The 11,251-nt window shown below is 35.9% G+C and overlaps 1 long non-coding RNA gene across 1 annotated transcript; it reads left to right on the forward strand.

The window, feature by feature from the left end:
- Positions 1 to 2,885: 2,885 nt before the first annotated feature.
- Positions 2,886 to 10,856, forward strand: LOC140526781 (uncharacterized). Its single transcript, XR_011974519.1, has 2 exons — positions 2,886 to 2,945; positions 9,862 to 10,856. It is a non-coding gene; the product is annotated as an uncharacterized lncRNA (long non-coding RNA).
- The last annotated feature ends 395 nt before the right edge of the window (positions 10,857 to 11,251 follow it).

Genomic DNA, 11,251 nt, shown 5'->3' on the forward strand with positions numbered 1-11,251 from the left:
CCTCGGTTAGGCAGTGAAAGCCCTTCCCAAGGTCTTTCCAGCCTGCATTTACAAGTTTATTGTAACTTATTTCCTTCATGCATTCTGTGTTCCTGCTCTATATATTATTCAACCTTTTATCTCTATGCTTTGAACGGACTGTCCTCTAGGACGTCTTTCTCACCTCTGCCTCTTAGAATTGCTAACTTCCTTCCGATCCTTCTACTTGCTAGTGCCTTCCATCCAGACATTACTTTTGTTTATATTGCATATTTACCTTTCTGTGCACATGTTGCATTAGCACCCCTCCCCTCCCCCAGAATGTAGGCTCCTTGAGGGCAGGGATGGTTTTGTTTTTGTTTGTGAATCACTAGCACTTAGCACAGAGGCTGATATACAGTGGATGCTTTAGAAATGCTTGTTGGATTAAATTGATTGTTTGAATGGTTATAGTAAAAATGCCCTGTGCTCCAGTAAGGAAAGAATTCAGAAAAAATATGAAGTTTGATTTTTCTTTTTTGGAAAATTTCCTAAATTTGTTGTTTTCTTTTCCTGAATAGTTTGCTTTTTACCCGGCATTTCATCTCTAAATGTATCCTAGGACTGTCTTAGGCATGAGAATATCTTGTAGCATTGTTGTTGGGGGAGAATGAGAAAAAGGACCTGCCTTCTGAAGTAAATGGTAAATTAACCAGAATCCAGTGAACTGGAATCTTTTATCCAGACTTCTGCATGCTTTAGTTTTAGAACAAAGAAGATAATAATAAGAAAATAAACTGAAATCAAGATTTATTTTTAAAGAGCAGATTCCAGGCTGGTGTCAGTACCAAAGCCATGGATCTCTTACACATTTAAATCTTATAACTGTGTATTATGATTATTAAGGTTCATAACAATGACTTAAAGACATTGTAAATATAAATTTATTTTTCTGCCATTTATATCTCAAAAACTGAGTACAACTCTTGTGTATGCTCATATACATAAATCATGGTTATTTAGGCTTACAGATTATTTCAATTTCCTGTTTAAAAAGGAGTTCATTATATTTCAAAAGAGGCAATTCCTTCAATCTTTTAAAAAATTTCCTCAAATAAATGAAGGAATGATGCTTTTTACTATTGTTCTTGGATAGTCTTGCTTTATTTTATGTTCATCATTAGCCGGAGAGGGTATTCCAAAAAAAATGTAAAAGAATATTAGTGTGTCCTTGTCCTCAGCTGCTAAATTGTTTTTCTCCTGGCTGGGCCATTGTCCAATAATTATAAATTCTTGTTGACTCACTGAGTGACTGATGCTTCCTTTGTACTGTTCCTTTTGCTCTGTGACCCACCCTGTCTTGCCTAGCACTGACTTTGCCCCATATTGACTTCGCCTTCTTCTTCCTACTCTTTTCCTCTTTGTGAATCTAATCCAGAAGGCAGGTGGGTTTAATGAAGAGGTTGGAGCAATGACAATGGTGACCGGGTTGGCAGAAGTGCTTGCTCAGTGGGACTTTCCTAACTTGGACTTGGAGTTCTTTCTGGGTTATCTGGCTTCTGACTGGCCCCTTGGAAGGAAACCTACATCCCATGTGAGAACTGCAGTTCCATATCCACCCCCATTGTATTCTGCATTCTCTTGGTAATGTCAGCACTTGTTACATCCTGGAAAAGCCTAATGCAGGTGATTCAGACATGTAAAAACTGGCCTCAGGAGGTAGTTCTGGCATATGCAGCTGCTGTGTGCCCAGCTGAAATGGGGCAACTGCTGGTATGGCAGGCAGAACAAATATTGTGTGGGGGAAGCAGCCTGAGATCAGGGTTGCCTGTCAGCAGCAGCGTAGTGGGCACAAGGCAGGGAAACTCCAGCTTCAGTGTGGGATACAAGAAAGGTTATGTGTGGGAGGAAGCGAAGGGAAGAGGGGATGGCATAGAAAAGGGAAACAGATGTAAATCACTAATTGACTCAGTTTCTAGGAAGTTGGATTCTTTTGAAAAGACAAGATTATCTTTTCTTACATCAAAACACAAACTATGAATTCCCAGAGATAACCTAATATTTTTATTGGCACTAAATATTCATATTTAAGGCTTTGTCATTGTTCTGTCTTAAGGAGACAGTTTATATTGCAAACCTTTTGGTTTTCTTTTCTGTTTAAAATGTAAAGGTAATAAATATGGATTACAAAGAACTAAAGATTTTCTTTCAGGATGTGAAACCAAACAAATATATTTTATTACTGTTTTCTTATTAGCACAAATCTTAAGGGTGACCCCTTGGGATGGAGTCTCTCTCTGGCAGTATATTAACAGTAGCATTAATGGGAAAGGGAAACGTTGCATTGCTTTGGTAACGCATCTTTGTGAACAATGCATGATGATCTAATTGTTTGGCAATGCAGGCCTCGTTCTGAGACTAGAGGACTGGAATTTCAGTACCACAGGCCTGACCAAGCTCTAGAAAAGGCATCTGGCATATTTCTCCTTGTTTTATTGTGCCCATTTTATTATTGTTTAGGCTAGACTGACCTGAAATAAAGGATGCAGAAGCAATAAAGATGAATATAGACTACCTGGTGTTTGAGGGTTAAGACTTTTTTGGTAGAATTACAGTATGGTTATTTAATAGGGAATTCTCACATATGGGGGGGAGAGAATTAAAACCTAAGAACGGATAATAATATAAGTAAATTGGGTTGATTTTTTTAAACCTACTGTAGATTTTATTTACAGCTGAATATTTAACAGTTTATTGGGTGAGGCCTAAAGGCTTGAAATTGCACATCTATGAATTTAAGCATCCCATCTTCGACACCTTGTATCCTGTTCCACTGTCTTTGCTATTTTTTAACTTGCAGCAACAGACGAGGGGCTCTTAAACCATCTGTTAACCTTTTTTATTCCTTTTTTTTTTTTAAAACCATGCAGAGTCGCTTAAGGCAAGAAGACCCAGAGCAAGAAAGGCTAAAACAAAAAGCAAAGGAGGTAAGCAGAGCTGGAGATCATTACATTTGACATTTCAAGGCTTGAACCTATTAATTTTTTATGCCTCGCTACTTGTATATCATTAATAAAAATCTGACTAAAAACTTTTTAGGGTGTATATGTTGCTTTGCCTTTGATCTTAATGTTTGCAAACGAATACGTTAATACATGTGAAGCCTAAGGAGCTTTTATAAGAGAATATTTCCATCCATTATATTTTCATTTTCACGTAGGTAGACATAGCTTTTGTTGGGTTGTTGATGACCGCAGCATTAGTTTTTGGTGGGAGGCATATCCTTTGTCTGACTATAAAATGTCACTTACTGGGAATGGGAAACTTTGTCATCAATTTTAGGACTCAATTAATTTCCGTAATAGTGAGAATGTGGTTGCTTAGAGTCTTGCATTTTGCAGGAGATATTTGGAGATATTTCTATTCAGTCATTAGACAGAGTCAGTGTAGTCCAAAAAATAATCAAATAAGTGCGTTTGCTTTTTGGTTATTGAAGTTTCACTTAGATTACATTATGAAGAAAGACAAAAAAAAACCCAAATGTAATTATTTCTTTTCCTCTAAATTTCTGTTTCCTGGTAATGCAACAGCTGTATTAAATTCCATTGCATTAGGCACAAAAAGTTACAAAGCGATGCATGTGACAAATTCTATTTTATCTGTTTTTCTAATTTGTTATCTTTGTTTTCTGTCAAAATTTTGTAATTTCTGCACATATATATGATGATAAATATTGTTGGGTTTTTTTTTAAAAAAACTTTCTTGGGGTATGTGGACTGTTTTTCCCTCAACATGAATAGTTTTAAAATCTAAAATGAAGTCACAGTATCAGCTGAAATTTTGAATAGCATTTGAAATTTGGAAACATCATAAGTATACTTAACAAACTATTTTTAACTAAATGGACATGGTACTTGAAATATCATTTATCTTCAGATGTCATTGGCATGGCAGGAAGATCTGGATTCAAGTTTTCCCTCAGAGGCTTGCTAGCTGTATGACTACAGGCAAGTTACTTAACCTTTCAGTGCCTCAGGAATTTCCATATTAGGAGTTCCTTACAACTATCCCTTCCCCAAAGATAAAATCATTCGTCTTGTACATGCAAGAAAAAATGAAGTCAGTGAAATGTGGTAGAGTCAACTATTGACAATTGAGGTTGTGCTTTGGCAGTGAAAATAGAACCTTCTTGAGACATCAATGTTTATATCAGCTACATAGCTCATGGCTTGTTTGATTGTTTTCTTCTAAGTAAAGTTTTTTAAATGTTTATAATTTTCTGAGGTCATGTGAAGCTAATGATTCAGATCAATGGTGACTTTTCTTTTTTCCTGAAGGAGATGAAAGATTACATTATGCTACTATACTATCTAATTTCAAGAAAAATAAAATTAATTTGTTCTAGCACCCATAAAGGAATGAAAATTAGAATGAGTCACATGAAAATGCAGAATAGTTCTTGACTATTCCTCTAAAAGAGGTGAAATAGTTTTAAACCTGGCTAATTTTTAATCCCACTAAAGGGAATGATGATATATGAATACACAAATATACATATATAGTCTTAAAATGAGAATCTTTACATGCTAAACCTTGACTTAGTCAATATTTTGGTGGTAACCATCTTAGCCTTTCCCAAACCAAATAGCCATGGTGGTTTTGAGTAGGGTTTACTCTTCTGGGATTGGACTATTACTTCATTGGTGGGATTAAACTGGGATAGATTTAATAGGTTCAAAGGATTTGGAGCTAGAAAGGACCATAGAAGGCATCTAAATCAAACCCTTAATTTTTCAGAAGAGAAAACTAAGGCCCAGAGAGAGTTAAATGACTTACTCAAGGTCACATAGCATCTTTTGTTCTTTGGCCTTGTTTTTTTCCCTCCCTTTGAACACAGGCGTTTAATTTTCTGACTTCTACATGTTGCCTTGTAGGCAGCTGTAACATGCAGAGAAGTTTCATTTTTCAAAAACAGAAGGCTCTAAGAATTATTTCAATTCACAGGTTCATGTTTTAAGACTGGATGTCTTCTCTATGCAGACTCCTGGAGTATTATGGGTGCTACATAGGTTGAAGAATACATATTCCTTACACTGATAAAGCTCATAATTTAGTGGGGAAGCTAAGAGATGAACACAAATGATCATGACATAAAATGGAATATAATGTGTTGAGCAGCATTAAGGGAGGTACAAAGTACCATGGAAGATCCAAAAGAGAGATTAATCAATCTACAAATATTCATTAAATGCCTACTATGTGCCAGATATTGTGCTACACCCTGGAAATACCAATGTAAGACAGTCCTTATCCTCAAGGACCTTCTATTCTACTGCAGGAATAGACTACGTTCACAAATAAGTAAATAGAATATATATACAAAATAAGTATAAAAAATTCAGGGTATGTGTAGACAGATGATCAACTATAGGGACCAGGAAAGGCCTCTTTGAAGAGAATGGAACTTGAACTGAGTCTTGAAGAGCCTTAGGGATTTCCAAGAAGCAAACATGAAAAGGCAGAGATCACTCAAAGACTCTTTGACTTTAGTTGATTTAGGAATTCCACACTTTATAAGTAATTTTTATGATGAGAAATAAATTATTACAACTGAATTTCTATTTCAGCTTTTAGAGAAAAATCACTTAGTAACATGGAACTATATGAATATCAGGAATGCCATACTACATTAGACTAATGTTCTCCCTAACCCAGGATTCAATCTCTGATAGTGGGACTAGTGCATAACATAATAGATGTTGTGATACACTCATAGGCTTGAGATTTACCCTGCTGAGAGTTAGACTAAGGAGAGATGAGTACTATAGAATTAACACTTTCAAATTGTAGTGCTGGAAAAGACTTTTGAGAGTTTTTTGGACAGCAAGGAGAACACATCAAGTCAACACTTAAAGAACTTAACTCTAACTATTCATTGGAAGGACAAATACTGTATTTCACCTCATAAGCACTGTACCCTGCTTTTTCAGTCCACAAATTGGTTTAAAACCTTTCATCACGAAATCATCACATGGTGTAATTCTGCTCATTACGCAGCTTAAAAGGTAAACAGAGCAGAATGTATTCACCAGTTGCGTATGGATATGCCCTTATCTCTCCTGCAGCATAGGCACATTATCAGTATATTTCTGAAAGTCGACTTGTGTGGTTTGTTTAGAGTGCTGCAATACTAACGGTATTGTCACTCAACCCAATGAAGAGGCGTAAGCGCAAATGGAGCTGGCGGGCAGGCGAAGCTACTGTGAGTTATGTTAACGCTTACATCTTCCTGTGCTAGCTAAACTGTACAGTTCATCTGCCAGTGATACAGTTCAAAATAATACCAGCACAACTGATTAAAGCTTTATGTAATGGTCATACCCCACTTTTTTTTTTTTTTTGCAAAAATTGGCATAAAATTTGCAATGATTATGTGGTAAAATATGGTACTGTAGCTGACACTTAAATGGTTTGGCGACATAATGAGAAGATAGGACTCATGGGAATGATGCTGAGAGAGGATTGAAGGCAAAAGGAGAAGGGGATGGCAGAAGATGAGATAGATAGTGTCATGGAAACAACAGACATGAACTGGGACAGACTTCAGGAGATGGTGGAAGATAGAAGTGCCACAGCACACACTGTGGTTCATGGGATCGTGTACAATCAGGCATGACTGAGTGACTGAACAGGAGCAATAATAAATCCCCCTTTTCCTTGAATAATTCTTTAAAAATTAGCTCTAAACCTATGTGATTAAAAATTATCTTTTTATTTAGACTATAAACAGCTTGAGGAGTTTTAATAAAACTTCATGATTTCTATTCCAATTCACATACTTCTTGCCAAAAAGAGCTATAATATATGTATATATATTCCATTTGAAATTAAAGCATATCATAGTTTTGTTTTGAGATTTTCTTTTTTTGAGAATTTTGCCCTTTCACTTAGATGTTAGTAATATAGAGAGACTTTTCCAGAATATTTTGTAAAGCTAGAAATTCTGCTTTATATATATTTGTCCTAAGGTCAGAAGACTAGCCACTTAGCTCTCGTACAGCAGATTTCCCGGTAGGAGATACTATGGCATTTATATCACAGAAATAGGACTGAATTTACCAGGCATACCTTCCCTGGTCTTTGTTTCTTTCTCTAGGATTTAGGCCTGCAATTTAGATACCTCGCTAACAAAGGGGGATGATTCTTTGTAACACAGCACATTGTTGTTCAGTGGTTTTCAGTTGTGTCCAACTCTTTGTGACCCCCATTTGGGGTTTTCTTGGCAAAGATACTGGCATGGTTTGCCATTTTCTTCTCCAGCTCATTTTTACAGATGGGGAACTGAATCAAACAGGGTTAAGTGATTTGCCCAAGCTGGTAAGTGTCTGAGGACAGATTTGAACTCAGGAAGATGAGTCTTCCTGACTTCAGGTGGGGCTTTCCATCTATTGCACCACCTCACTGCGTATACCAACAGAGCACATAGCAAGATGTAAATCTCTTCTACATCCAGACGTGTCGAAAAGGATTACTGCTGCCCATTTTTAGTTACTCAGTTGGCACAGATGATACTGTACAAAATTATTCACTGGATCATAGATCAAAATCAATAAGTACTTATTAAGGACTTATTATGGGGACAGGCACTAAGCTAAGCATTTATAGATACAAAAGAGAAGAAAAGTAGTGCCTGTCCTCAAGAAGTTTACATTCTAATAAGGGAGACATCATGTACATAAAACGTACACACAGAGTAGAGAGAAGATGATTTAGGGAGGAAGGCACTTACAGCCGGGAAGACTGGGAAAGGCTTCCTGCAAAAGGTGGCATCTGAGTTTAGTCTTAAAGGAAGCCAGGAATTTTGAGAGGTGGAGGTAAGGATGGTAAGCTTTCAAAGCACAGAGAACAACTAGTGCAAAGAAATGGAGACACTAGATATGTGAGAAATGATAATATGCCACTATGACTGGACCATAAAGATTTTGATCAAGGAACTAAGGACACATGATATACTCCTTTACTGTTGCCCATTGAGGACAAAGTATCCAAAAAAAAAATTCTTTAGCAGGGGAACAGCTGATGTCAGGCAGAGCATGAAATGCAGAGTAGAGTAAGCCAAAAAGTCCAGTCTCTACCCTTTATAAACAAAGGCATTTGGGAATGAGTTTGGTACGCCATTATCCAGTCCCACAATCAAAGGGGAGTAGAGGCTATGGAAAGTGGTATCAATCAAGGCTTGAGTTGGCAGCATCGTGATTAGATTAGAAGTGATTAGCTTAACTTTTTCCATGGAGTTGAAAGTAGATAGAACAGAAATAAAGAGTATAGTGAGACATGTTATATTAGTGATAAGGAGCGTCAATTATCCTGGCACAAAGGAGCTCTCTCTTTGCCAAAAGCAAAGAAGCTAATAACTTATTGACTGGCCTTAATAATAATTTCACCCTTCAAAAGGTAAAAGAATCATCAAGGGAAAATTCTATGCTGCCTATGATTCTCACTAGCAGGGAGGCATTGACTGTTGGAGTGGACATGATGGGAACCTTGGGGAGATATGATCACTCCTTCCCAGAGTTTGTAATAGAAGAGAAGAAAGCCAGGCATAGCCTGACATACTCTTAGATTCTGAGAAAGCAGATTTCAAAGAGTTCAAAGGTAGGATAGGTAAAATTCTGCAGACCAAAATTCTATAGGGGAAATCAGCCCAGGAGGAAAAGAAAGGAAACTCTCAAGAACAAAATTCTGAAGACATGAAGGTCAGTGATTCCACTAAGAAGAAAAAATGAGAGTTATTTGAAGAGACTGATATGTATACAAAAGACCTCGTCAAATAATTTAGATTTAAAAAAAAATAATCAACTCATTTTATATGCATTTATAACCTTCCACTGGCTCCTCAATAGACCACAAACACAAATGAAAGAAATAAAATCCTCATCATAAACATGCATAATCTAGCAAAACATATTCCCACATTGGCTATGCCTGAAAGGCAGAGACTGTGCCTCTCTGCATTTTAAGTTCATCATCTCTCTAGCAGTAGAGAGATGTCATGTTTCATCTTCAGTCTTATGAACTCATGGTTTCTGACTTAGATTTTAAGAAATTATGAACAGAATATGGAAGCAAGGTTAGGTAACAATATGAATATATGAACATAGTATGCATGGTTCTATAGAAATAGTGTAAGGCCCCTGTGTACAAAAATATTTTTAGCATTTCTTTTTAGGGTGACAAAGAACTGGAAACGAATAGGGTACCTATTACTTGAACAATTATGATGTATGAATGCAATGGAATACTGTTGTGCTATAAGAAATAACTAAAAGGAACAATTTCAGAGAAACTTGGGAAAACTTGGATGAGCTTATGCAGTGTTTGAGTGAATCACAAGAACAATTTATAAAGCAACAACATTGTAAAAACCAACAACTTTGAAAGTCTTAAGAATTCTGACCATTGCAGTGGCCAACCATCGTTATTGGGGACTTCATAACAGAAAGGTGGTATATTCAAGAAGCAAAATGAAACATAACAAATTTTGGACATAGCTAATATAGGAATCCATATTTTTAACAAGGGTTTAGTTTTTCTTTTTTCTTTGAATAAGGAAGTGGGAAAGAAAAAATAAATTAAGTTTGTTTTTTTTAAATTTTATTTATTAAAAAAATTAAAAAAAGAAAAGCAATGTTAGGTGTACTAAAGTCAAAATAAGCTAAATCTGTTGGGAGAACAAAAAAATGACATTGGGAAGTTTGGTTTTTTAAAAACTTTTTGGGGGATAAAAAGAGAATCAAAGAAGGGTTAGCTTTGTTTTCTTGAAATAGTTGGGATGATGATAACTGACAACAACAAGAAAGCAAAGCTGTTCAGTTCTTATTTTGTTTCTGTTTTCTCTGCCAGGGAGAATGAATTTTGCACTGGAAAAGAAACAGCAAAAATGGCTGACAGAAATTGACAATCAAGATAAGTAAGAGCTGATAAGAGAACACCTAGCTGCCCTTAATGAACTCAAGTTACTTGGTCAAGATGAATCAGGGATTCTCCATCAGACGCTGAAAATGGACAAGAATCTCTTCTACATCAATCCATTTCCTAGGGAATCTGTGAACTTATGTTTTTATTTCAACATAATTATTTTCCTTTATAATCTTATGTATTTAATTGTATGCATTCATTATCCTAAGTCTGGTTTCATCAGACTACCAAATTCATACATAACACAAAAAAAGGTTAAGAACCTCTGAACTACACCCTTGGCTACTGAAAGAATTGGTGAATATGATCGCTGAGATTCTGTCAACAAAATTTTAAAGATTGTGGAACTTAGGAAAGGTAATGCAATCCCAGAGAAAGGTAAATGTGCCAGTTTTCAAAATGTGGAAGAGAATTGAGTCTGCAAAATATGGGCCAGTGAAATTGACATATATTTCTGGGAAGATTCTAGAATCAATCATTAAAGAAATGATCAGTGAACATCTAGAAAAAAGAAATGGTGATTATAAAGAGCCAGCCTGGCTTCATCAAAAAGAGCTCATTCAACTAAATTTTTTTTCTTTTTTTGAATAGTGTTATTGTTTTGATAGATAAGGGAAAGTCTGTGGGTAAATATGGTTTACCTGGATTTTGCCAAAGCACCTGATAAAGTGCTTTGATTATTCTTTTGGAAAAGATGGAGAGATATGGACTAGATCATAATATAATATATAATTGGGTGAATTCGGAACCGATTGAATGAATGCCTGCACTTAAAATGTAATAATTAATAGTTCAGTGTCAACTTGAAAGGAGGTCTCCAGTGGAGTGTTCTAAGGTTCTGTCTTTGGCTCAATGAGGTTTAACTTTAAAAAAAAAAAAAAACAACATTTGATTAGAGGCATGGATAGTTTATCACATTTGAAGATCACACAAATCTGGAAAGGTTAGAGACAAACACTAGCTGACAAGGTCAGAATCCCAAAAGATCTTGACAGAGGTCAAGGTTGCTTGAAAAACTTTGTACTGTACTGAATCTAAAAAGATGAATTCCAGTAAGAATAAATGGAAAACCTTGTGCTTGAGTTAAAAAAAAATAAAAATTCTGCTTATAAGGTAGAAGAGCTTCATTTAGCTGTTTATTTGAAAGAAAAAAATAGATCTGGACTTTTCATGTGGATTGTGAGTTCATGATAAGGCAGCTAAAAAAGCTAATGCAGTCTTGAGTTACACTAAGAGAGGGATAACTTCTAGGAATAAGAAGATGAGAGTGCCCCTGCGTGCTTCCTTGGCCAGATCACATCTAGAGTGTTATGTT

The sequence above is a fragment of the Notamacropus eugenii genome, chromosome 1 (assembly GCF_028372415.1).
Source record: "Notamacropus eugenii isolate mMacEug1 chromosome 1, mMacEug1.pri_v2, whole genome shotgun sequence".
NCBI classification, from domain to species: domain Eukaryota; kingdom Metazoa; phylum Chordata; class Mammalia; order Diprotodontia; family Macropodidae; genus Notamacropus; species Notamacropus eugenii.